Genomic DNA, 26,483 nt, shown 5'->3' with positions numbered 1-26,483 from the left:
AAACAAGATCTGTTTGTTTTCCTGGACTTGTCAGTTAAATTCCAGATGCATCTTTTGTGTAGTGTTGTGAATTCAGTCATGAAGCAATAAATTTTACCTTTTATCTGGACAGTTAACCATCTTATGCTATTTATCATTTAAATTTACTTGTATCAAAAAGTATTCCGTTCTCTCAAGCATCAGATTATGGTTTAAGAACATCTATTTGTTTCTCAAAAGCTATTTAACTCGCCTAATTTAAAATTTTGAAGCGAATATGCAGACCTTCCGAATTCTTTTTCTTCCATAAGGACTTAATACATTCATAGTAGTATACATTTGCTCACATTCTAAAGACTCTATTTTGCTGCATCTTAATCAAGTCCTTTTTCAGAGATGTAAAAAGCACATTGTGATGGTAAAAGCTGCCCAAGCTGGTGATCTCTGCATTTGCCCTTCACCAAAGCAAATTTCATCTCACATGAGCAGATGGATGGAAACAGACCAAACTGGAGTCGGTGAAGGACCAGGATGATTTCAGCTGATGATTGACTCCTGCTAATCATGAGTGTGGGACTTGGTGCCAAGAAGAAAGACTCCAGGTTTCTTTAAAATGCAATTCCATTTGCTACTCTGACGCAGGGACTCCAACTCAGCTCCCGGCAGGGATGGTTTCTCAAACTTAATGAATTTCATTCCTGCTACAATCCTTTGGGAAGAAAGAGACAACCTTCCATACTGATTACTACCCATACAGTGTGTTGTAAAAACATGACATTAAATCTAGTTTGAGGTTGTTAGCAGACTTACAAACCACATTTAGAGGTAGTCACTTCGATTTTTTGACAAGCAGCTGTTTTCAGTTACATATTTTAAATACATCAAAGTTCACGTGCATTTCTATGTAGGAAATCAAAACATCATTCCTCTCATTAAAATCTACTCTTAGATATCCTACAACTGTAAACAGGCATTTCATGGGAAATAAGATGCACATTCGCAAATCCATTCACAGCACAGCTTTCATCCTTCTTTGCCAGACATAGGAAAGGTTCCAGAAATCCCTGACTCCTCTTCTGCCTTGCCTGGTTCCACTGAACATGTGCTTCACATTCTCTGAGGCTCAGTTTTCTTGTCTGTAAAATGGGGTTGGTAGGACCTCACTAAGGGCTGGTTGTGAACATTAAATGGTAGAATATCAGCAAGTTGCCTGGCCAATCAACTGACATGTTGAAGAGGTTCCATAAATGCCTCATTCCTTTCTTATCTTCTCTCATGGAAACTGTACTTGCAAACTCCCAGATTGCTTCCTATTCAAATAGTCACCATTTCTTTTTTTTTTAATTTATTTTTGTTTTATTATTTTTTTAATTGAAGTATAGTTGATTTACAATGTTGTGTCAATCTCTGCTGTACAGCAAAGTGACTCAAGTTTTACACATATATACATTCTTTTTAAGATATTCTCTTCCATTATGGTTTATCCCAGGAGATTGGATATAGTTCCCTGTGCTATCCAGTAGGACCTTGCTGTTTATCCATTCTAGATGTGACAGTTTGAACCAACCAACCCTAAATTCCCAATCCATCTCTCTCCCTCCCCCCTTCCCCTTGGCAACCACAAGTCTGACCTCTATGTCTGTGAGTCTGTTTAAACTCCAGCTCTTTATAGCCTTTTAGTAACACTCAAGCTTGGAAAAATAATACCCATGGGACACAGGAGCACTTCCACATGTGCTGAGTACTTAACCAGCATTATCACATTTAATCCTCCCAACAACCCTATGGTACGGCAGAACAGTTATCTGTATTTACAGATAAGGAAATGGAATTCATCCAGCAAACAAATAACAGAGCTGAGGTTCAAACCTCAGCTGTCACTCACCTTCTCTAAACCTTCATACAGTTTTCAATTTACGGCATTCATCTGAGAAATGAAATTTTACAGTGCTGGATTGCCGTTCATATTTTTGGCTCAGATTGTCTTAAACTACTTTAAAAATCTCATTTAACTTTTCATGTTTATGCCATCTTACCATCAAGCTTCTCAGGCATAAAGAAAGTCACTATCTGCCTGTCCTCCCTCCCCTGTTTGACAAAGGCATATTGGATGCCCACAGGATGTGAGGAAACAGTGCTAAGAGCTGGGAGTCCAGGAAAAAATGATACAGCTCCCTGCTTTCAAATAGTTCACAGTCGTGGGACAATATCCGAACGTTAATAACAAGACCATACAGAAAATGCAATGATAGAAATATATCAGAATACTAGTAGGGACCAAAAGAAGGCTGTGTCAGTCCGGGGGCAGGGCTTCTCAGGAATCTCTCAGAGGAGGCAATGGATGAACTGAATCTTAAAGGAAAATACAAATTTACAGGAAAAGAGGTGAGAGGTGGCAGAGAAGTTAAAGGGTTCTGAGTGGAACATATAGGAAAGGAATTCCAAAGGGGAATAATGACATATTAATCTTAGAGCCAAAATCAACTATTGCTAAACACAAAGATAACTGGAGATGTTGACACAAATAAGACTTTATATATATATTTAGCAGCTTGGTTTTTATCCTTGTAGGATTTTTTTTCCCCAATGATATAAAAGGAATTGTGTAACATTTTGCACAACAAATTTGCCTGATTTTAATACATTTTTGTCTTTTTTTCAAGTTATTCAAAAATTTTATTGTAAAACATGTTATAGGTGTGAAGATACATAAAAGATAAGCATACAGTTGATGGAATATGTAAAATTAACCAGTGCATACAGCCAGTTTAAGAAATTTAACATCAATAGTCTCTTACTGGATATTATCAGCTCCTCCCTGATCACACACACCCTTACTTTCCCCATAGAGATAATCACTTTCCTGAAATTTGTAAATCATACCACATATGTTTCATTAATTATCAACAAGAATTCAACAACATGTAAATAGTCCCAGATAATTACACCTAGACAAGATATTGTTCATTTTCCCGTTTGTAAACTACTCACACATATATACATTATATGTATACATGCATAAATAAATAAATGGGATATTAGTATTCAGATTTCTCAGTGAGCTACTTACTTCATTTTTTTTTTTTTTTTACTTCATTTAATACTATTTTTCTTTTAAATTTTTCCATGATGGTTCATGTTTTTCCAATTTTTCATTTTGGTTGCTGTATGATACTCTACTGAATGACTGATTACAGCAAAATTTATTTATCCATTCTATTAATTATGGACATTTAGATTTTTTTGACTGCTATGAACAATATCATGAATATTCATATACATTTTTTAAAGCACATCTGCAAGAGTATTTTTATGGTATATGAGTAGGAATGGCATTACACTGCCAGCAATGAATGAGATTTCCTGTTGTTTCAAATCTAGCCAACACCAGATTGTATCGAAATTTCTATTCTATTTTAGTCTAGTCTAGTCTAGCCAAGTTGAGTTTGATTGAGTTGATTTGAGTCTAGTTAAGTGTATTCTATTCTATCTTGCTTGTCAATTGATTGTGAAATATCTCATTATGATTTTAACTTGCATTTCTTAAACAAGAAATGATGTTGAGCATCTTTTCATATACTCTCAGGCTATGTATATTTTCCTTATCAAGCTTAATTTTCCTATTGGACTTTTTGCTCTTTTTGTATTGATCTCTAGAATACTAATCTGATATGTGTTATATGTAGTGAAAACGTCCTGTCCTAGTTTGTGACTTGTGTTTTCACTCTTATGTAGTCTTTTGACATAGACAAGGTCTTAATTTTAATACAATAATTTTTATTAAGCTCTTACTTAATGGATAGGATTTTTATGCCCTATTTAATAAATAAAGATAAATCGCAGCAATATCTTTTTGGATCCACCTCCTAGAGTAATGAAAAGGAAAACAAAAATAAACAATTGGGACCTAATTAAATTTAAAAGCTTTTGCACAGCAAAGGAAACCATAACCAAAACAAAAAGACAACCCACAGAATGGGAGAAAATATTTGCAAATGATGTGACTGACAAAGGGATTAATCGCCAAAATATACAAACAGCTCATGCAGCTCAATAACAAAAAAACACAAACAACCCAATCAAAAAATGGACAGAAGATCTAAATAGACTTTTCTCCAAAGCAAACATACAGATGGCCAAAAAGCACATGAAAAGATGCTCAACATTGCTAATTGTTAGAGAAATGCAAATCAAATCTACAATGAGGTATCACCTCACACCAGTCAGAATGGCCATCATCAAAAAGTCTACAAACAATAAAGAGTGGGTGTGGAGAAAAGGGAACCCTCCTACACTGCTGGTGGGAATGTAAATTGGTACAACCATTATAGAGAACAGTATGGAGGTTTCTTAAAAAGCTAGAAATAGAATTACCATATGATCCAGCAATCCCACTCCTGGGCATATAGCCAGAGAAAACCATAATTCAAAAAGATACATGCACCCCAATGTTCACTGCAGCACTATTTACAATAGCCAAGACGTGGAAGAAACCTAAATGTCCACTGACAGAGGAATGGCTAAAGAAGATGTGGTGCATATATTCAATGGAATATTACTCAGCCATAAAAAGAATGAAATAATGCCATTTGCAGCAACATGGCTGTATCTAGAAATTATCATACTAAGTGAAGTCAGACAAAGGCAAACATCTTATGATATCACTTATATGTGGAACATAAAAAAAAATGATATAAATAACCTTATATTTATAAAACAGCAACAGACTCACAGACTTAACAAACTTATGGTTACCAAAGGGGAAATGTTGGGGGAGAGATAAATTAGGAGTTTGGGATTAACATATACACATTACTATATATAAAATAAACAATCAACAAGGTCCTATTGTATAGCACAAGGAACACTACTCAGTACTCTGTAATAGCCTATATGGGAAAAGAATCTGAAAAAGAATAGATATATGTATTGATATAACTAAATCACTTTGCTGTACACCTGAAACTAATACAACATTGTAAATCAAATATACTCCAATATAAATAAAATTTTAAAAAATTAATTAAAGAAAAGTATCCAAGTTTTCAATTATTTATTTTATAGTTCATCCTTTGCCAACTGATCCCCAGTTGCCTCTGTCAGGATTCAAGTTTCCATATATGCTAGAGTCAGCATTTATGTTCTTTTGTTCCCTTAGCTATTTGTCCATCCATGTATTGATACCAATATGCTGCTATCTTTATACTAATTCTTGATACCTGGGAGGGTAAATGCTCTAGCTTGCTCTTCTTCAAGCTATATATATTTTTGTCCTTCTTGTCATTTTGCTCCTCAAAAAATAAAAAAGCTGCATCTTTACATCTTTTTATATCTCTTGTTAGATTTATTGGTACTATTGTATTTGCTTCCAGAGTAAATATTTTTTGTAAGTTATATAAAAATACAATTGATTTTTTATGTTGATGTTTTTAACAAACAATTTTGCTAAATTCTTTGTTAATTCTAATAATCACATGCAGATTCTTTTGAGCAATAGTTATCACTGCCAAGTAATGACAAGTTTCTCTCTTTTGTTGTTACTCTTTTTCTTGTCTGACTACACTGACAATGAATTTCCAGTACAATATTGAGCAAGAATGGAAGTCATGGGCATCTTCTCTTGTTTCTGATGCCAAAGGGACATCTTGCAAAATTTACCATCAAGTAGAATATAATATACAAATGTAAGGGGCACATTAACACAAGAAAGGAAAGGATTCTTCCATAGTGACTTGGCTGTTTTATCATTTTTTTGATATACCAAGATATTAAAGTTTTCTTGAGAAAATTCCCTTCCACTTTTAGTTTGAAGTGTGTCATGGTATACACTAGGCTTATTAATTGTTTTGCTCGTCTCAACATCATCATTTTTTCTCCTTTATTCTTCTAATATGGTGAATTATGCTACTATATTTGCTAATATTAAAGCAAACTTGCATTTCAGGAATAAACAAAAATTGATCAAGTGATATGATCGTTTGTATACTTTGCTGGATTTAGATTGCTCTTTCCTTGTACTGTTTTTGTTAGGTTTTGGCTTTAAGGTTATGCTAGCCACTTAAAATGAATTTTGAAGTATTTTCTCTTTTCAACTCTCTGGAAGAGGCTGAGTAAATTAAAATTACCTGTTTCTGGTATATTACAAAGAACTCATTTACAAAGTCAACTGAGCATGGTGTTTTCTGTTAGGATAAGTTCGTAATAACCAAGTTTTGGCTCTTCCAATCCTCTCTTCTGTGTGATAATTTTAAAATTTATTTCTTGTATCCTTTATTGGTAACTTCTATTATTTTAGATTTATTATGGCTTATATTTTCTAACTTCTGTGAAAAGTTTGGCTCAGTACACTGGACCTCTGGATTTCTAACATAAGAAAGGTCAATGTATTTACCTCTCAGAAGAGCATTAGCTTTATCCTACACATTTTGATGTGAAGTATTTTTATTTTCTTCCTTGATCTAAAATTAGTTATAAGTGTGTTATAGTCCCTAATCATGAGAGGCATAAGTGATCCTCTTTTGTTATTGATTTTTAACTTTTTTGCATTGTGGATAGAAACTACAGTATGCATAATATTATATCTTGCAATTTGTTGAGACTAGCCTTATGGGCTAGAGTGTTGTCATTTTTATAAATGTTAGATATATTCTTGGAAAGAAGATGTGCTCTCCAAATGTTGAGTATAATATTCATTAGGTGTCCATTAAATCAAGTTTGTTATTCATACTCTTTATACTGTATATAAGCCTTTGGATTGTTTTGTTTGTTTCTTTGATCTAAGAAACAAGGGAGGTATGTTAAGACCTCGTCTTATGGTATAAATATTTAAATGTGTCTTGTATACTATCAATATTACAGATATATAGAAATGTACACATACATATTTTTACCTTTATATATTTTGAGGTTATATAAAGGTAAAAAGTTATATTGTGAGGTACATATGACTTTACAATTTCATACCTTCCTAGTTAAGTGAACATTTTATTATTAACTAGTGAGAATCTTATCTCTAGTAAACTTTCTTCAAATTTTACTTTATCTAATATCAGTAATACTTCATCGGCATTATTCTGGTTATTATTTGCCTGGTGTGTGCACGTGTGTTTCCATTAATTATGTTTATTTACATTTTTAAAATTTATTTTTAACATTTTTAATGTGTCTTCCATTTGAATCTCTTTTGCTTTATTGTTTTCTCATTCTTTTTTTATTCTTTACTGGCCTTATTCTGGTTGGACTGAGGAATTTTTGTTTTTAGACCTAAGAAGGTCAATAATTAACCAATATGTCTCAATTTTTTCAGAGTAAAATAAGACCCAAATTACAATTATACAAATGAATAAAAACTATCCTTAAAAAATAGAATACCTAAATCTAGCAGTAATATATCACAACTAAGTTGGCTTTATTCTAGGATTGCAAAACTGACTTAACACTTGAAAACTAATCAATTTAGCTGACTACATTAATAAACTAAAGGGTAAATCATATAATGAGATCAACAGAGTCAGAAAGAGTCTTTGGTAAAATTTGATGCAAATTTATAATTTAAAAAAGAACTTTGCAAACTAAAAATAGAAAGGAATTTTCTTATTGTGATAGCAGGTGGTATTAAAGCCATAAGCAAACATCATAATTAGTGATAAAATGTCAAAAGATTCCACTCTGAGATTGGGAATAAGGAAATGAAACAAAGTATCACTATTTTTAATCAATATTGTACAGGAAATTCTAGCCAGTACAAAAAGACAATAAGAAGAAAAAATATTTACATTTAAGGATAAAAAATAAGGATAAAAATTATTCATATGATATGATTTAATAGACAATCCAAAATATCTACAGATAAATTATTAGAAGTAATAGTAAGTATAGTAAGGTTGTTAGATATAAAGTCAGTGTATAAAAATCAATCTAATTTCTCTACAGCAACAACAAAGAACAATTTAAAAAGTGATACTGTTTATAGCAGCATAAAAATTTAAATATCAAGGGATAAATCTAACAAAGATGTGCAAAACCTCTGGGCAGAAATCTATAAAACATTACTGAGAAAAAGTTTAAAGAAGATCTAAACAAGTGAAGGGCTACACTGCGATCATAAATTAGAAGATTTAAGTTTTAAAGATTTACAAGTACTTTCCTAACTCATCTGCAGCTTTAATGTAATTTCAGTGAAACTCAAGATAATTTTTTTCCATTTTTAAAAGTTGATTGTAAAACGTATACAGAAACACAAATAGCCCAGGATAACCAGGACACCCTAGGATAAAAATAAGTTTGACTTACTTGATCTTACGGAAATACAGACTTATTATAAAGCTGTAAATTATCTTATGTAAGTGATTACTGTAAGAAACTGATAAGAAAATCCTTTAGTAAACAAGTGAGAGATCTAACAAATACTTCACACAAGTTATCGGAATGTCAAATAAATATGAAAATGTACTCGGACTCCCATTTCGGAAAGACAAATGAGATACTATTACACATAGAGTAGAATGGCAAAATATTAAAACTAGGGACCATTTCAGATGTGGGAGAGAATACAGAGTAACAGAAATTTTTACACAATTCTGGTTGGAACGTAAATTGGTTTAACCTCTTTGGGAAAATAAATGACAAAACAACAAAACCACTGAAAAAAAAAGAAGTCTGCATTATCTGTTAAATGTGAAGATAAGTACACTCCATGGCCCAACAATATTAAATGGAAATGAATACACGTTTATACAAATATGGCTAATGAAATGTTCAAGGCAGAATTATTTATAATATTCTAAGATTAGGAAAAATACAAAGGCCAATGAACAGTAGAATAGATGAATAAATTATTATATATTCATACAACGAAGATATATTCAAATATGTATATTAATATACAATTAATAAGGCTAAATTAAACCACAGTGTTCAGGTGAGAAAACGCTAAACACAGGCAAGAAAACAGATACCATAGTAGGATATTGATTGATTTTTTTTTTTTTTCTTTTTGAGAGGATTCTGTGATTTGGAAGAGGCAAGTGATTGGCTTCTAAATAGCCAGCAGTGTTTATTTCCTTGAACTAGACGGTTACGTGGTTTTGTGCTTTATATTAAATGTTTAAACTTCACACTTACCATTTTATACACTTTATATGTTCACATTTAAAAAAAAAATTTTTTCTATACATAAAGGCACTAAAGTTATTTAGGAAAAAAAATTGCCTAGGAGGGAGATCATGTATATTCTCAATATTTTCTAATAAGGTTTCCATAGCAACTCAAGTAGCATTTGAATAGAGTCTATTAAATTCACTTAAAGTATTGGCTTTTCTGGCTAGCTGCCTTCAGTCTCAGAATAGAAGTCCTTCAGACTGACAGAGCGATGTCACAAGCTATCTTTGTCAAAACAGAAGATCTATAGACCAGCAACAACTCCTCTAAGGCTGAATTAATTGAAGATGTTGAGAGCAGAGTGCTTCTCATCAGCAGGACTCTTGAGAAAACCTCCTATAGAGATTCCTTCAGAGGAAGTGTTGAGCCATGTCAAAGCACCCAGTGACCACCACTGCTATTTCATGGTTAACTCCACCTTCTAGTCTCCAAAAGACAATGAATGAGACCTGCTTTAGGTTGAAGGTAGTGATTTTGCAACCTCCTTTTTGTTTTCTGTTTGTTTGTTTCTGCCAGAAGCACGGCTGCACTAAAGTAGCTTATAGAATTTTAATTTATGTTGAGGATTCTATAAATTAGAATTGGCCCCTTAAATGTAGACCATTCTAATTTTGGAATACCCACGTGCTCTATGTAAACAGTTTGCCACTGGGTGACACTGACCACCTACTTTAGTATTCTGTCTGCTAAACCAACCTCTGCATGGCAAGACCTAAAAAAAAAATCAAAATTACTACATCTAAAAATCAATTCTTAATATTTAACCTTCCTCTTCAAACTTCCTCCTCTCAAGGTCTTGTCCATTTTAATAAGTGGCAACCAACCTTCCACTTACTGAGTCTGAAACTCTGGAATTATCCTTGATTGCTCTCTCTCAAACACATTATCTGATATATCAGCAAATCCAGTACATCTCTCCCTTCAATACAGATCCAGAATCTGACTTTAGTTTACCTACTCCACTGCTGAAATTTTTGTGCAGGTCACCATCATGCCACCTCTGGACCTTTGCAATGGCCCCCTACATGATCTGTCTGCTTTCCCATTTGATAATTCCTGCCTTTTCTCAAAACATAAGCCTTAAGACAGATTTGGTCATTCTGGTGCTCAAAACACTCCAAGGGCTTTCCATTTCATTCACAGCCAAATTCCTCACTATAACCCATAAGGACCTACCTGATCTGGGTTTCTATAATCTCTCTGATCTCATATCCTATGACAGTTCCCCATGCTCACTTTGCTGCAGACACACAGATTTTCATTCTTGAACTTGGGCTTTCCTCTGCTTGTAAATCTCCCCAGAAATCCACGTAGCTTGTTCTTTCACTTCAGTCTTTAGTGTTACTTTCTCAGCGAGTCTCTCCCTGTTACTCTTTTTAGAAAATCAACTCCTTGTACTGACACTCCCTACCTTCTTCGCCACTTTTTTTTTCCTCCTTAGGACTCATTAGAGTCCTACATGCTTATCTGTCTTGTTTATATTGTTTCCATTACTAGAATATTAGCTCCACAGAGGCAGGAATGTCTGTTTTAATCATTCTGCAACCCCGATGCCTATTCAATGATTGGCATTTAGTAAGTGCTCATACATTATTGTTAAATAAGTAAATGACTAAACATTTGCCAAAATGTATCACACTGATCACTTATACTCCAAGAGTGAACAATTGTTCCTTAAAAAGATTTTTTGTGGTCAAAAAGGTTAGGGGACTTTGCAAATTCCATTTCGCCCTTGGAGTTCCATAAAGAATATTTTCATATTAATGCATATAAGAATTTATATAATTTGAAAGCAAACGTTTAATTTTTTTTTAACATAGCACTTCCTCAACATGTTTGATCATGGAATTCTCTTTTGTACATATGTAATCACATATTTATTTTTGAATTTTATACCATATGAGTGTGTGCCTTTGTGTGTGTGTGTATGTGTGTGTGTGTATAAAACACCACTTAATATCTCTAAAGAACACACCTTAAGAAATTCTGTATTAGAATGCAGAATTGGATTTGTCTCCAAGTTCAATTTCATTGAACCAGTTTATGCCTCTTCATAATTTCTAATTATCTGGCTCCATTTAGTCAAGGAAAATAGCACAAAAAGAGAGCTCTTATAGTCTTCATTCACTGTACTATGATGTCATGATGTGTTAGTATTTCTTAAAAAAATAATCTGTAGATTTATCTTGCAAGTTAAACTGTAACTTAAATAAATGTGTCTTATTCGAAATACCTCAGTAATGCAAACTGCCCTTGTAAAAATAACTGAAATGCCAGCCAGGGGAACTGGGTTTGACTTCTGTCTCTACCACAAATTAGTTTGATATAAGTTGTAATTATTTCGATTAGGCTCTGCCTTTGTTCACAAGGAAGAACAGGCTTACAGATCCCCCACATGCTCAGCTTTTCACATAGTCCAGTTTCCTCATTTGTGAAGTGGTATCAATATTTGCATCAGAGAAGATTAACAGAGAGAGTTTGTACAGGCTCTGGCATAGTGCCTCGCTCATTGCAGTTGCTGGGAAAATACTAGTCCCTTTACCTTCCATTAATTGTCTGTTTCAATACAGTAAATTTGGCTTTACAAAACGAGCTATAAACATAAAGTACACAAAATACAACCAGATGAATATACCTGTGATTTATACGTGTCATGCTTTCATGCACATTTTTCTAATTACCTTAGAGCAAATTATAAAACAAAGCCTCCAGTTGAAGCTCAATTATGATTGCCGATTCTAACAATTTGTTCTATACAGCAGGAGTTAGAAAACTTAATTGAGCCAAGTTCTCTCTAATTTGCCATAAACTCTTTCAACCATACTTTTTCTTTAGTTTAGTTTTTCAATGTGAAAGAATTTTAAACATCATCTAGGTAAGAATAGAATAACACTTCCAGTGGAATAGAAGGTGATGCTAGGGTATGTAAAGGCATTAAAAGTTACTTAATGAAATCCAGTCTTCCAACAACATTTAATAAGAACCTGCTATATCCTCATCTCTGAGCTGGGCACAGGGGACCCACAGATAAATGCAGCACAGACACTCCATGAAACTAGTAATGCAATATCGGGATCAAAGAGTAGGAACGACTGGCTCTTACTATACCGTATCTTCAGCCAGATCAAGACAAAGGATGCAAAGACATTTTCCAAGAAACTGAATTTCCAAGAAATTTCTGAAGGGTGGGATGTATTAATGTATTAAGGCATTTTTGTTAATTAAAATGGTTTTACAGAGGTGTCATCAAACCTCAATGAGGTCTTCCAGAATCCTCACTGAAGAAGGAATACAACTATCTAGTTATCTAGATGTAAACAGCACTGGATTAAAAGGATGGGAAATTTAAATTGGCTGCTGTGGAAAGATACTAGCACTAAGGATGGAATTATAAGACCATTCCTAATAGCAGGTAGTCAATAGATGCTTGCTGTTGGTTCCTAGCTTTGTCTCTAGCTACTTGAGTACAAGCAAGTCTTTTAACATCGTTAGGCATCAGTTCATAATAAAACTAGGAATCTGGATGCCAGACTCAAATGTCTCAAAGATCACTCTGACCCAAGCGACTATTACAACAAGTCATAGAAATATTCTAGATATATTGATGGCACTGGAAATACTAAACCTCAAACTCCTGAGTGTGTTGGTCCCACTATTCAATTCAGTAAGTCAGTTAGAAAAGATAACATGATGCGTTTAAAATGGTTTTCATTTCACTGCAAAAACCTCAAAACATATTGATCCAATTTGAGTTTTAAAAAGAGTTCAGATCTGTCACAAGTATATCCCCCTTCCTACAAAAGGACTTTCAAACTCATATATATGAAAAGTGTTGCTGGTGAGAGTTGAGCTCCAAGAGAAAGAAAGAGAGAAAGAGAGAAAGAGAGAAAGAGAGAAAGAGAGAGAGAGAAAGAGAGAAAGAGAGAAAGCAAGAAAGAAAGAGAAAGAAAGAAAGAAAGAAAGAAAAGGGAAATTGAGGGCATGTAAAAAGAAGACAGATGATAGGAGAAAAAAATAATCCACTTTTCTATGAAACAACGTCGAAACCAAGGAAATGAAATCATCTTTATTTCATGAAAGCATATCTTTGATAGAAAAATGCAGAAGGATATAAAAGCTCTTATGGCATTTTCAATAATAGATGTTCATACATATGAGTTAGCATCTGTGTGTGATAGAATCTCAAACTGAACCAGATCTTAACCACTTTCAAAGTTTAAAAGGGGGCTCCATTTCCAGGTGACATCCAGGAAAATTTCCCCATAAGAAGTTCTATAATTCCTGATTTCATCAAAATCTGGATGTTACAGTGCTCATATTGCAATTGGCTTCCAATATATATTTTATTTTAAAAATGTTTTTGAAGTTCAGTACTGACAAATTACAGTTTGTATTTAGTGTTAAGCATGCAGTCTCACTTTTTATATAAATGGCAGTTCTACAAACTGAAGTTACTTTTTAAACTAGCAGAAATGGCAATGTGTTCATAATATATTTAATGAATAATAGTATTAATAACCTATTGCTCTTTCAATAATGGTAACTTGACAGTACCATCAGCTTCCTAGATACTGAGTATAATAATTCAATATCCCCCTGCACATCGTAGCCCTCAGAGAAAAGTCCAGCTTTTCCAAGGCTAAATCCTTTAATGTCCATGGTTCAGCTACTAGAACATCATGCCTTTGCAACCTTTGTCATAATTCTGTTGGAGCACTCAGTGATTTCTCAGTAGTAAAATATATAAATGGCCACGCATGGGGGGAAAAGAAACTTTATCAAAAGTTACAGGTAAGAGATTATTCTTTATGGATAGAAGATTGACTTTACCAAATCTAAGACATTTTTCTGTCATAACATTAAGCCAAAGAAAGAAGATTTTGAAATTTGCAACTGTAGTTCTGAGATTGCAATCCCATTTTCACAACTAACCACAAACATTAAAGAACATCCATGCCTGTCACATGCGCACGTTGTCAGTGCGCGTTATCTAAAAATCAGAATGACTGAAAGAGTTCAAGTTATTATAAGGTACAATCAATACACACAAAAGAATCTATGTGTTTTCTACTTGATAGACAGAAAAATGGGTTAAAACAGATATGACAAATGATAGAAGTAAATGTAAAGTCTTACATTTTGAAGGTAAATCTATTATATAAACAGAGGCTGGTAAAAGGCAGCCCTAGACTAGTTCCCTAAAAGTGACCCAAAGATATTTTTGTCAACTAAAAACTACATTGGACAACTGCAGCTTCATGACACCAGTGCCTTTAAAAAAAAAAAAAAAACTCAAGGAAATTTTTAATGGTAGATATATAAAACTAGGCATAAACCCATTATGTTTATATCTCTTACACAACTATAAAGCCAAAACAAATTACAAAATAAATCTAAACAAAATTCCAATACCAATAAAACTCAACAACATTAAAAAAAAAACAGGACTGCACACTATACCCTCTACTACGTAAAATGTGCATATGTATTTAGGAAAGTGGCTGGGGAGAAAAAAAAACCTATAGAAAACTGCTTAAAAAATGACCCCTGGATGGAGATAAAATAAGCAAATCATATTATAAATTGAATGAGTAAAATTACAGTGTACCAAGAATGAAAGAGAAGATAAATTAAGATATTTTGGAGCATTTACAACACATGGGCTACTCTACGTTTATGATATGCATTATCTCATATAAATTTCAAAATACCTTGGGAAATAGGTTTAGACTTCTGAAGAGGTTCTGACAAACCATAGTTCTCCAGAAAAAAATGCGAAGGAAAGAAAGAGTTGAAAATAATATCAAAACAAGTACTTTTGACCCCTGAGCAACATGGGAGTTAGGGGCACTGACCCGTCACACAACAGAAAATCCGTGTATAACTTAGAGTTGGCCCTCCATATACACAGTTCCCCTGTATCTGAAGATTCAACAGCTGAGGAACATGTAGTACTGTAGTCTTTACTATTGAAAAAATTTCAGGTATAACCCTTGCCGTTCAAACCCTGTATTACTCAGGAGATAAGATTTAGAGATAGGCCATGATAACTATCTTGAGGTATTAGATGGAATATTAGGCAAAGGAACAGTTTAGAGAACAGATATAGGTTGACTGGAGAAACTATTTTCATCCATTCCAACAGTTGTTGGAATATGTACTGTTATTATCCCTGTCTTTATACAAGAAAACGGAGGCCTACGGAAGTTAATGTAACCAAAAGTCACAACACTAGTAAGTAAAAGAATTAAGATTAAGTCCCAGGAATCCATGACTTTAAGGCACTGGTACAGGGAGCCAGGCTTCCTTTCAATATAAAGAACTGATCAGTTAAAAGGGACAGGTTCAACCAGAAAGATCATGGTGTGTTCAAGGAAGCAAGTGTGACTTTGTTTGAGAATGGCGTGGGTAGAGGAGATGAGGTTAGAGAATTGAGTCAAGATGGGCCTAAGATGCACTGGTACTTGGTATACTCTGCTATCCCAGGCTTCAGAAGGCTGCCATGGTAGAATCTGACAAAAAATCAGGGAACAAGGTAAGATTTCCTTAGACAACAAGGATTCCAAGACCCTGCAAATAATACCACAAACACCTATTCTATCCATGCAAAAGATTTGTCATTTTCCTTGGCTGTGATAGGCAGAAGGTCTGATTTCGTGTGGGGCTTAGGAGAGATAGAGGTCCACATCTGGAGTAGCTGCTGCCCCCTCTCAACTGTATCTCCTCGGCAATGTCCTCAGAAGGCAACCAAGGAACCAGGAAAGGGCAGGTGTCGGGAAAGTGCTGGACATGACTGCCAAAGCAAACAGCTGGTATACCCTCTATTTTGGAGGGTTTATGAACACACACGCAGACACAGACATGCAGATCAGTAAACAAACAGGGCAAACACAGTGCAACACATTAGGGAATGAAGAAAGGGAGGACGTAATCTAAGTGACTAATAGATGTCAATAAATGAATACATGGTTTGTTATATCATCCATCTTTATATCAATGAACCTTGAGAGAGATATTAGTCTTCACACATGTGGATGGATAGATGGATGGATAGAAAGACAGAGATAGCCCATATCCCACAGCATATAGAAGATGAAGTCAAGATTTGATGCACATCTGCCTGGCTTCAGGGTATATATATTTCTCCATTACACTGCTTGAATACCATAGCATCTCTTTTTCTCAAAGCTATAGAAAAGTGGAATAACTGAAACACTGCTTTGATTCCATAGTACAACTCCAGAAAACAGATACCTTATTTTTTTTCTGGTAGGAACAAAAATCTCCCTATTCTCATACAAACATGTTTATGACTGAAGTTAGCAGCCTGAATATAACGAGGAAATGAATAGGTGGTGAACAGATAAAGACACAGCTGTTAGTACTTCATTAATATGGCCTTGAATGGCATCTTCTGGTAAGTTAAATGTTACCCTCTTTCTCAAAAGCTGATCAACTAAGTTATCATGCTACCATTTATTTTCTGAAGCGTCCATATTTGAAATGTTAAGCCGTTTCACCCACAATAACAACTTGGCTTTAAAATATTTCAGTTGCTCTGACAGCAGGACCCATCATGCTCAGAACGGAGTTCATAGGTTGCACTTGCCGCGTTAAACAACTATACCTTCCCAGAGATAATCTGGAAACAGCTTAGTAGTAGTTTTGACTAATTCTCATCATGTAACAAGCAGAGTTATCCATGGAGATTCACACAGCACTCTTACTCCAATTTCCCCCGCTCGTCTCCCCCATTACTTCTGCTTACCTTTTTGCACTCCTTATAACAATTTTAATTCAGCCTTCCTGGGGAGTGAAGTGTGAAATAGAAATGGGTCGGGAGGGGACCATGCCTTACCATGTTTACAGCCCTAAACCTCGAGTTACCAGATAAAATATTCAAAATTGAGTTGATCTGGATTTTATGTAAGCAACAAATAAGCTTTTATATAAATATGCCCCACTAAATTCAACAACATGTCTATACTAAACAATTATTTGTTGTGTATCTGAAATTCAAATTTAAGTGGATGCCCTGCATTTTATTTGCTAAGTCTGGCAACCTTACCCATCATGCACTTTCTATAGCTGAGGCCCTGGTTGAGTATATGTATGTCCTCAACTCAGTATGATGGAAATATTAATAAAGGGAATGCAGCCATCCTGCATAACCAGATTGAAGATATAAAGACGTCTCTTTAGAACCAAATTCTGAAAGGGGATCTCCAGACTTCACAGATATTGCTCTTTTTAGAGAACTGACCCTGAAAACTTAGCTGACATTTCCTGGAATGCCCTGGAAAATGGACCCCATTCTATTAGATAACATTAATGTTCAATTTCCCCTTTCCAGAAGTATCAGAGTGATGGAGACAGACTAAAGGGAAACCTCAGATGGCATCTGGGTCAGAAATCCACATCACTGAAGTCGCTCCCAGGAGGAACAGTAGTTACAATAGCTCATTTGACTGAGCACTTAATAAGTGCCAGGCTTTGCGCTAAATGCTTCCTATGCCTTATGTATTTTGATCTTTCCAACAACCCTCTGAGATTGATTAGGCCATCATCCCACTTACACAGATTGGAAGCTGCAAGATTAGAGATGATAAATCTCTGGCCCTAGGTCATACATTTACTAGAAGGTAGATCCAGAATTAAATCAAGTCTGCCTGTCCCTTTATGTCAAAGCTTCTCACCTTGTAGGCAGAGATCTCCTACATCAAATGTTAAAACCAAGAGCCTGGGGTCCATCCAGAACTACCTAATCAGATATCTAAAGCTGAAAACAGGAATTTACAGCTGTAACAAGCTTCCCAGGGCCCGGGATGAAAGTTAAAGTTGAAAGCTCTTGAATTATATTATTTTGATTACGTAGGTTATCCCATTATTCTGTTTCTCAAACTGCAACCATGACACTCACAGAAAGCACAGACCTGTCAGCAATAACGACCAATTCATGAGCTATTCTATGAGAAGATACCTGGTCAATCAGGATCCTCTAGGACACTGGCCCACTTCTAGGGCTGCACAGAACACCTGAATGTGCTGAAAGCCACACCTTTGAAATGCTACCCTTCCCTCAAAGAGCAGTTCAACGTCCATTATGGCCATGGCTCTGCTCACTGCACCTCAGCCCCACTGCTTCCCCAGGTGTTCTTCCTTTGCTTATTTCTCTATGCTTGACACAGATAAATGGGCATTCATCTATATAACGTTGACAGAGTTGTTCAAAGAGCAAGCATTTGGTGAATATTTGAAGTAAAATCCTGAGCTTGGCCCAATAGCTGGGATTTTGCATGCAGTGTCTTCAGGCAACCTCTACACACAGCTACTGACAGAATAAGCTATTTAAGGGAAATCTGATCACTCCCTGCTTGAAACCGCTGAAGGCTCTTTCACAACAAGATAAAGTGATACTTCTTTCAAAGTGCATCCTAAGGTCATCATAATCTGCTGTGACCTGACTGACCAGCCATACCACCTGCCACACTGCCTTTCATGTGTATTACTTTCTCCAATTACCTGGGTCTTGCCATTTCCTAAAATCCTCATGCTCTTTCATCTCTTATTTATCTGTGTTCTTCATTGTTCCTTTCCCTCATCTTCCCTCTGTCATCTCCCAGCCGCAGGAATACTTTTTATCCTCCCACATAAAGACGTCCCTAACTGTTCGAATGAGATGTGGGTACGCCTTCCTCTCTGTTCCTTTCTCCCAGGATTTACCAGAGTATGGTCCCTAAGACCCTAGCTCTAAGAAACATGCTTCTCTGGAAAAATAATTCAGAAAATGTTGCCTCCTATAATCTTCTTGCTGAGAGTTATGAATAGACAGAAGTATACCAAAGGCTTTGTGAAATCGTGCAACAGAGGTACAGAACCTAGTGTTTCCCACATGTATGTGAACTCAAACCCTATTTACCTGTGTGAGTATGAACCAAGTATTAACATCTTGCAGATGTTTGAGAAACCCCTTCTTGCATTTTGTAAAAAAATAATAATAATAAATAAAAGAAACACCAAAACTTCAATTAAAGTCCTTTTTGCACTGAACTGCGATGATTGGTTTGCAAGTCTGTTCCACACACGGAAATGTGAATTTCTTGAGAGTCTGTTGTACTTGTCTTTGTGTTGCTCTGGGCTGGCACATGACCTGATTTTCCAAAGGGGCTCCACACATTCCAACTGGCTGAACCACTGAGAGCTCACGAAGTAGACTCTCTGTTTATTGAGAAGCAGCAGTATCATATTCACTTTGCTGCATCTTCAGATGTTCTATCCATCATCCTTTTTTTTTTTTCCCGTTTCTTCTATTCCACAGATTCATCCTGGCTCCTGAAGCAATGGTCAGGGAGAATGGGATATAAAAGCCCATTTGTTTTTTTCTGTTTTTTTTTTTTTTTGGCAATACACGGGCCTCTCACTGTTGTGGCCTCTCCCGTTGTGGAGCACAAGCTCCGGACACGCAGGCTCAGTGGCCATGGCTCATGGGCCCAGCCGCTTCGCGGCATGTGGGATCTTCCCGGACCGGGGCATGAACCCGTGTCCCCTGCATCGGCAGGCGGACTCTCAACCACTGCGCCACCAGGGAAGCCCAGCCCATTTGTTTTTGTAACCTCTTTGGGATTTACTTTCCAATGACAATCTGAACTTCTTTGTTCTTTTTTTTTCACTTTCTTCTTTTTTCTAGAACATTTCAGAAGATCTTTGGAACCTACTATCAACTCATGCACATTTTAGATAATTGGTATATAAATGTAATTAACTTGATACTGGTTAAGATCTCAAATTCTTTTGAGTCCAATTTGACAAGCCAAAGTCCAATCCTTTCTGTTAGATCTTAATTCAGTCTGTTAGAGTACAATCACGCTTCATAAAAAGTTCAATAATTTTATGTGTCTAATCTATGTCTTTTTTTTATTCCATTAATAAAAATGTTTCCATAGAGGCCATCAAAAGTTCCACTCATGGCTGATCTTGATCCTCCATATAGCATTTTATTGCCCCAAATCTACTTACCATTAAATTGGTATAATCCATGCTTCACCATATTACAAAAGAAGTTGATGAGAGCCTACCCAAGGTTTTGCTAGAGTCTATATATTCACTATCTACACAGAAACTCCCAATCTATTCATTTAGCAGCTTCATGAAAATTTTCCTAATATCAATGTAGCAAAAATGTAGTGGTCCTATGTCACCTTTCAGTGAACACTCCTGCTTTTTCCAATAGTTCACAACAAATACGTTTCTCAGTGTCTACCTACAAAACTTCATTAACCAATTCTGGAATCCATTCTATAAAAGTATTTACAAAAATGTCCATTTTCTCTTTTGTAGAAACCATAATTAATATATCTGCATATTTTTCCAGTGTATCTCTTGGTTGTAGCCATTCCTCAAAGAGGATCACTGAAAGCGTTTGATTCCACCTGAAAATTCTGTCTAAAATAAACTAAAATTCTGAATTTAGTTTATGTGATGAAGTAGTCATGACTTTGTTTAGAAACTTTTACTTCTAAGCACTGGAGGTACCAATATGTGCAAATGACAATTGGCTAACGATAGATATAGCCAAAATATTATCCTTACACACATGGCTAGGAAGTCTTGGGAAAAAAACAAATCAAATCAAGATATCTCTTACTAAAAAGAAAGTAAGGAAGGAAAGAAAGTAAGGGAGGGAGAGAAGGAGGAAGAAAGGAAGGAAGGAAGGAAGAGAGAGAGAGAAAGAAAGAAAGAGAAAAAGAAAGAAAGAAAGAGAGAAAGAAAGGAAGGAAGGAAGGAAGGAAGGAAGGAAGGAAGGAAGGGAGAGAGGAATGAAAAACCTTGGAGGTGCTTGTGATTAAGAGAACCTTATTATTAGCTCTTGTACTAACACTTACGATTAAAAAAATCATAGTATAAGGAGAGGGAGTGGTCATATTGCTAAAGAGAAAAATAAGTGAGCAAACAAGATTGTGTAAGTGTTTCTTAAGCAGCATTTTGGGAAACCATTGAGGAGATGGTTCAACTCACTATGCCATCTGGTACATGTCTCTCATCAGAGGAGATGGACGTGTAAGGCTTTTATACCACAATGGCATTCAACAGCAGAGGCACCCAACTAATGTCACTTAACCCTCTGTAATCACCACGAAACCTTCAAATATTGATACACTACAACTTCTGTAGATTATTCTACATAGAAACTGAAATTACCAGCCAATGGGAGCCTTTTGTTACACATGACAGTTAAAATTCTGAATGTAGAGCTATAAACTGGCATCTGGTTCATTTTCATTTTTTGTAGCTTGGATAAAGTGAGTTACTACCTAAGATTCTCACGACCTCATGGTACTTGGAAAACATTACTTCTAAACTTTAGGACTAGATGCAAAATTGCATTGTCATTTGAAAGATTGCCAGAGTACAACCTCTCTTGAGTAATCCTGAAGCCTTCACGTGTTAGGTGCTCAGCAGCTGGTCACCAGCAGAATTCAAGAACTCTGGAGGAAGAGAGATTCTGGTTCAAATCCTGTATTTTCCACTTGCTCTTTGGATGAGATATTCCATCTAAATAGACCTCAGTTTTGCCGTTTATAAGATAGGGATATAAATAGTTTCTACCTCATGCTTTTCTTTTCTTTTCTTTTTTTTGAGAGTGCAATGAAATAATGTAAATTTGGTGGCACATGTCAAGCATTAAATAATGGTAACTTACATTACTCTGAGACATCTGCTTTCTCATGTGGTTTAATATAAGAAAAAACTAAACAAGTACCCTTTTGAATGAATCCCCTATACAAACACATTTATCCATAAATTAGCATTTTATTTTATAAGAAAACAACATATTCACGTGAATAAAAACATTTCTGTTCCAAATAAGTCTAATTCAGAGATTTCAGCCTAAAGAAGGGGGATCCTCATTTTTATATTTCTAATGCTGTTTCACAAATTAGGGCATACACATGAATTCATTTGACTGACATATGAGCTTGTTAGATTTCAAGGAACACACACCAATTCATTCATAATAAGCAGTGTAGCTTTAAGGAAAGTATCCCCACCTCATATCATCTAAACAGAATTAGAAACTGGTCATTTCTCAGGAGATAATCTTCAGTGCTTACTAAAATATCCTAAAAGTATTCTTTTTTACATGAGGGGATGAAGATATACTAAATATATGGTGAAGTTTGAAGTAATAACTTTCTCAATTCTGAACCTACACATATATTTTAGATGACAGACATTTCTAACCCTCTCCTTATAGGCAACTCAGTATTTCTTTTGTCTTCTTTTTTTAACTTCAAAACATAGGATTATTTTAGAATATCTTTTTAAGATTATAGTTAAAAATCTGACTTTTCCCAAGTTTTATAAATCTTTTGATTAAAAAAATATATACCAGAGTTTACTTAGACTGCATAAATATATTATGCTATCCTAAACACAATATCAAATCACAAACGACATTTAACTGGCAGAGTTCATTTTATTTTTTCATATGAGAATGAAAGAAATTTGCATAAAAGATCTCCCACACAATCTTCAATTCTCCCTGTGGTTTGCTAATACATTTGCAAATGGCACTGCACCTGCTTTTATACAAACATCTTTGATGCCTAGAGCATCAAATGCATCAGGGCATTGTCAGAGACACAGCTGCGTAACAAATAGCTCAAATGGATATAATGAGATATGCTCCATGACTAAGCACCTGACACAGTAGTGAGATATTTCTCAGATGAGAAATCCCTCTTCATGATCAATGCACCTTCCAAACTTGGCCAGTCTGACATGCCCTTTGACCATCTGTCTTATCTGGATGATTGGTTGGATTTCTCACACAACTCAATGAGTACTTGCGCTTAGAAAGAAGTTTGTACCATCTCCTGATCTATCCACGCTGTGAGGGAAAGTTCGAATATCTGACCTTAAAAATATCAATTTTCCCTCATGCATTTATGAATGAGTAGGTCAAGTCATGACTTCAAGAAATATTTTTTGATTATTGGTTTACTATAAACCCTTTTATTTCAAATTTTTTTACAAACACAATTTTGTGTTTTTATGCACCTTCAAATTCCTGTCCTAACTATGCCATTTAACTGTATTTTTTTTAAACTGATACTGTATTCTAGAGCAGTATTTGTTGTTGAAATTTGCATTGTTCCAATCCCAGTGGCATCATTAAAAAAAAATTCATGAATATAATTAAGGAAAAATCTTTTTGAATGCTGACAGTTTTATGGACATTAGGCTTGGCATGGTTTATTCAATAGGATAATTATTTTACTGAAGTTGATGTCCTCTCTTCAGTCCTCAAGTAGTGACACTAGGGAGCTCAGAGACACTGACTGAAATAGCAAGGCTCCCACTAATGTGGAAGCAATGTGCGGCTAGTCTAAATTTGGACTGGAGCAACACTTGGTACAGCTTATCCACTTTGGCTGGTACCCAGCTTAAATTTCTCCCCTCCTGGAAAGATGTTTCTGAATTTCCCAAGCCCATTTAGTGGCTTTTGTTTTTAATTTTTTTCATTGTATATTGCCTATGCCATTTAAATAGCACTTGTTATGTCACCTCAACTATGTGTAGCTTTCTCTACCTTTAATTTCAGAACCTTTAGTCATTAAGGGAATGTGGATTATATATCTGCATGTTCAATATCTTATACATATGGCATATAGTAAGTGTGATAAGTATATGTTGATTAAATAATAGTAGGATTCTTGCAGTATATGATTTGAAGTTCTCTGCTATAAATAAGAATTTGTTGAACTTTCTGATGTGTTTATGTTTTGAGTCTGATCAGTAGGAGTGCACACATGACATGGCCATTGGGAATAAAAAAGACTTGGGGAAAAGACACGTGTGCTTCAGATCATCACCTTGTGATCAAGTCAAGGAAACATGAAATTAACATTGCCCAAAGCAAGAATGATGAAAGTTGAGAAGAAAGGTATTCTGAAATTCATTAACACAGAACTGGCATTAAATACTTGTAGGCACACCAATAAACTGACATAATTAAATTTATAGAGAATATGCCTACATTTCTGCTTCCCAGCTTAATTTATACCTAGAGACACCATATTATTGTGATGATATCATCTCCCATGGAACAAATTTTACCCATATGGATTCTAAAATTACAAGTTAAATCTGAAAATATTTATTCCCAAAGCAAGAAACAGAATATTATACATTCAGTTAGAGCAAGCTGTGGGTCTAGAATTAGTGAGGCCAGTGAAAACAGTTTATTCATTAAGTCTATAAACCTATTTATCATTCCAAATACTCCTTCATCATTTGCCATTCTCTATGCATACTAAGTACTCCCTTTGACTCTGACCTTGCCCAACCCCTTCTCTCCAAGGCAAACTCTACTGCTGGATTCACATATTGAGAATCCATTCCCTGTAAAGCTTTATAGCTATAATTTGACTTCACCTTTTATAAGACTCATTAGAACATCAGTTAGGCTTGAGTTTCATATAGATGAATTACACGATAACCTCTTATTTTTCCCCTACTGGTAACTAAATTATTTTAAATATTTTAAAACAGACCTCTTAATACATATCTTGATTCCATAGCAAATTGTTATACTATAAGGTATAAGTGGCACTGAAAATCCTCAGGGAAAGCCCAACAGGACGATGACTCATCCATTTCTTTCAACAGTGATAATTATTATTTATGTAGCAAGTTTAGTTTACTATAACCGTGGCCATACCATTTGTGGGGTTTGATGCTATCCCAGTCCCACACACCACCAGGCAGTGTTTCTTATATCTACAGTCATTCTACTACATAACTTCTGGAGCCTCTATTCTCTGAGCCAGCAATCACCACAGTCTGGTGGAGCAAATTTCTCTACTGATTAGGCTAAGTACCTGCTATCCTCAAATGACTGTTGATGCTCAACTTCCATGCTGCTAATCCCCACCATCATCAGTAAATAAGGAAAGTACAAACCACATGTCCTTCTCAACAATTTATACTCTACCACATGACCATGCCCATGGTTTTCTGCAATTCTTGGTTCATATGACTACAACCTCCTCTTCACGCCAACAACTCGTTTGAGGACTCCCATGGTGACTACTCATTAATTCCATTCAGATTAGCCAATCCCTACTCATCTCGTTACGCATCTACCTTACATTCCATAATGCTTCATTTCAATATTACCTTGAATTTCATTGTCCTCATGAGTTTTCATCACATCTATCTACCAAAACCCCAAATCTGCCGGAATTGAGCTGTCTGCTTTTACTATGATCCAATATCTAGATAATAAAGCACTAATGAGTAATATCACACAACAGGAAGATCAATTTTAATATAAGTATGTCATCACTAATCTCTAATTAACCCTCAAAACTTCCAGAAATATAACTATCAACTTAACATCTTCTCTCAGATATATCAAAGGCACCCAGAACTCAAAATTCCCAAACCTAATCTAGTAAAACATCTCCCATAAATCTGTTCTCCTTCTAGTCTTCTTTTTCAGAAAATGGGCCCACATTTTATCTAAATATGCAAACTATTAAACCCTGCAGTCATCCTTGAAAGTCTCCCTTTTCTAACCTTCAACATCAATTCCTCTCAAATACTGGTTGCTATCACGTCCCCAATATCTGTCAGTTTTTCCTCTCACACCTTCCATTATCACAGGAGTCCAAGCTAATATCATCTTGCCTCAAATACGTCTTAAGAAACTTTAAATTTTATATTTATCAGTTTTATTACCTAATTATCATCTGAAAGATTCCTAGACTGTAAGCCCCCTCAAACCAGTTTTTATGGTCCATTTTTGCTCACTATTTTATCTGTAGCATGTTGCATTTTCTCTTTGCTTAGAGTGAGCAACTGATAAATATTTGCTGAATTAATGGGTAAATGAAAACAAGCAAATTTGTCAGTATTATCACAGAGAACATATGCAGGTATAAAGCAAGTATTCACATCTATATCATATAAGAGAAAAACCTGAAGTTCAACAAAAGCTGAGCAAGGAGAACCTATGAATTTGGATTCAAATTTGGGTCCTCAGTTTCACTAACTTTAACTCCTGAGTATCTTTCTATTTTAGTACCATAATGCCTATCAATCCTATGGAATGCTTTTTCTTTTCATTTACTTACAATATAGACTGAGAAAAGTATGTCCAATTCTTAATGTAATTATCTATGAGTATAGAAAATAATTACTGTGGAAGGTATTCTCATCCTTTTAAAAACACACCATTCACTACAAATACTTTCAAAATAAATATTTTCACTTTGTAAATGAAAACATTTATAGAGTCCATACTCCAAAATTAAGATTGACCAAAATATATCCAAAGT

The 26,483-nt window shown here is 35.1% G+C and overlaps 1 protein-coding gene across 9 annotated transcripts in view; it reads right to left on the bottom strand.

Annotated features, from left to right (window-relative positions):
* Positions 1-26,483, bottom strand: part of NRG3 (neuregulin 3) — a 1,065,062-nt gene that overhangs the window by 108,624 nt on the left and 929,955 nt on the right. The window lies entirely within an intron of this gene.

Source organism: Orcinus orca, chromosome 14 (genome assembly GCF_937001465.1).
Source record: "Orcinus orca chromosome 14, mOrcOrc1.1, whole genome shotgun sequence".
In the NCBI taxonomy this organism is placed as follows: Eukaryota; Metazoa; Chordata; class Mammalia; order Artiodactyla; family Delphinidae; genus Orcinus; species Orcinus orca.
This window is presented reverse-complemented; position numbering and strand designations above follow the sequence as displayed.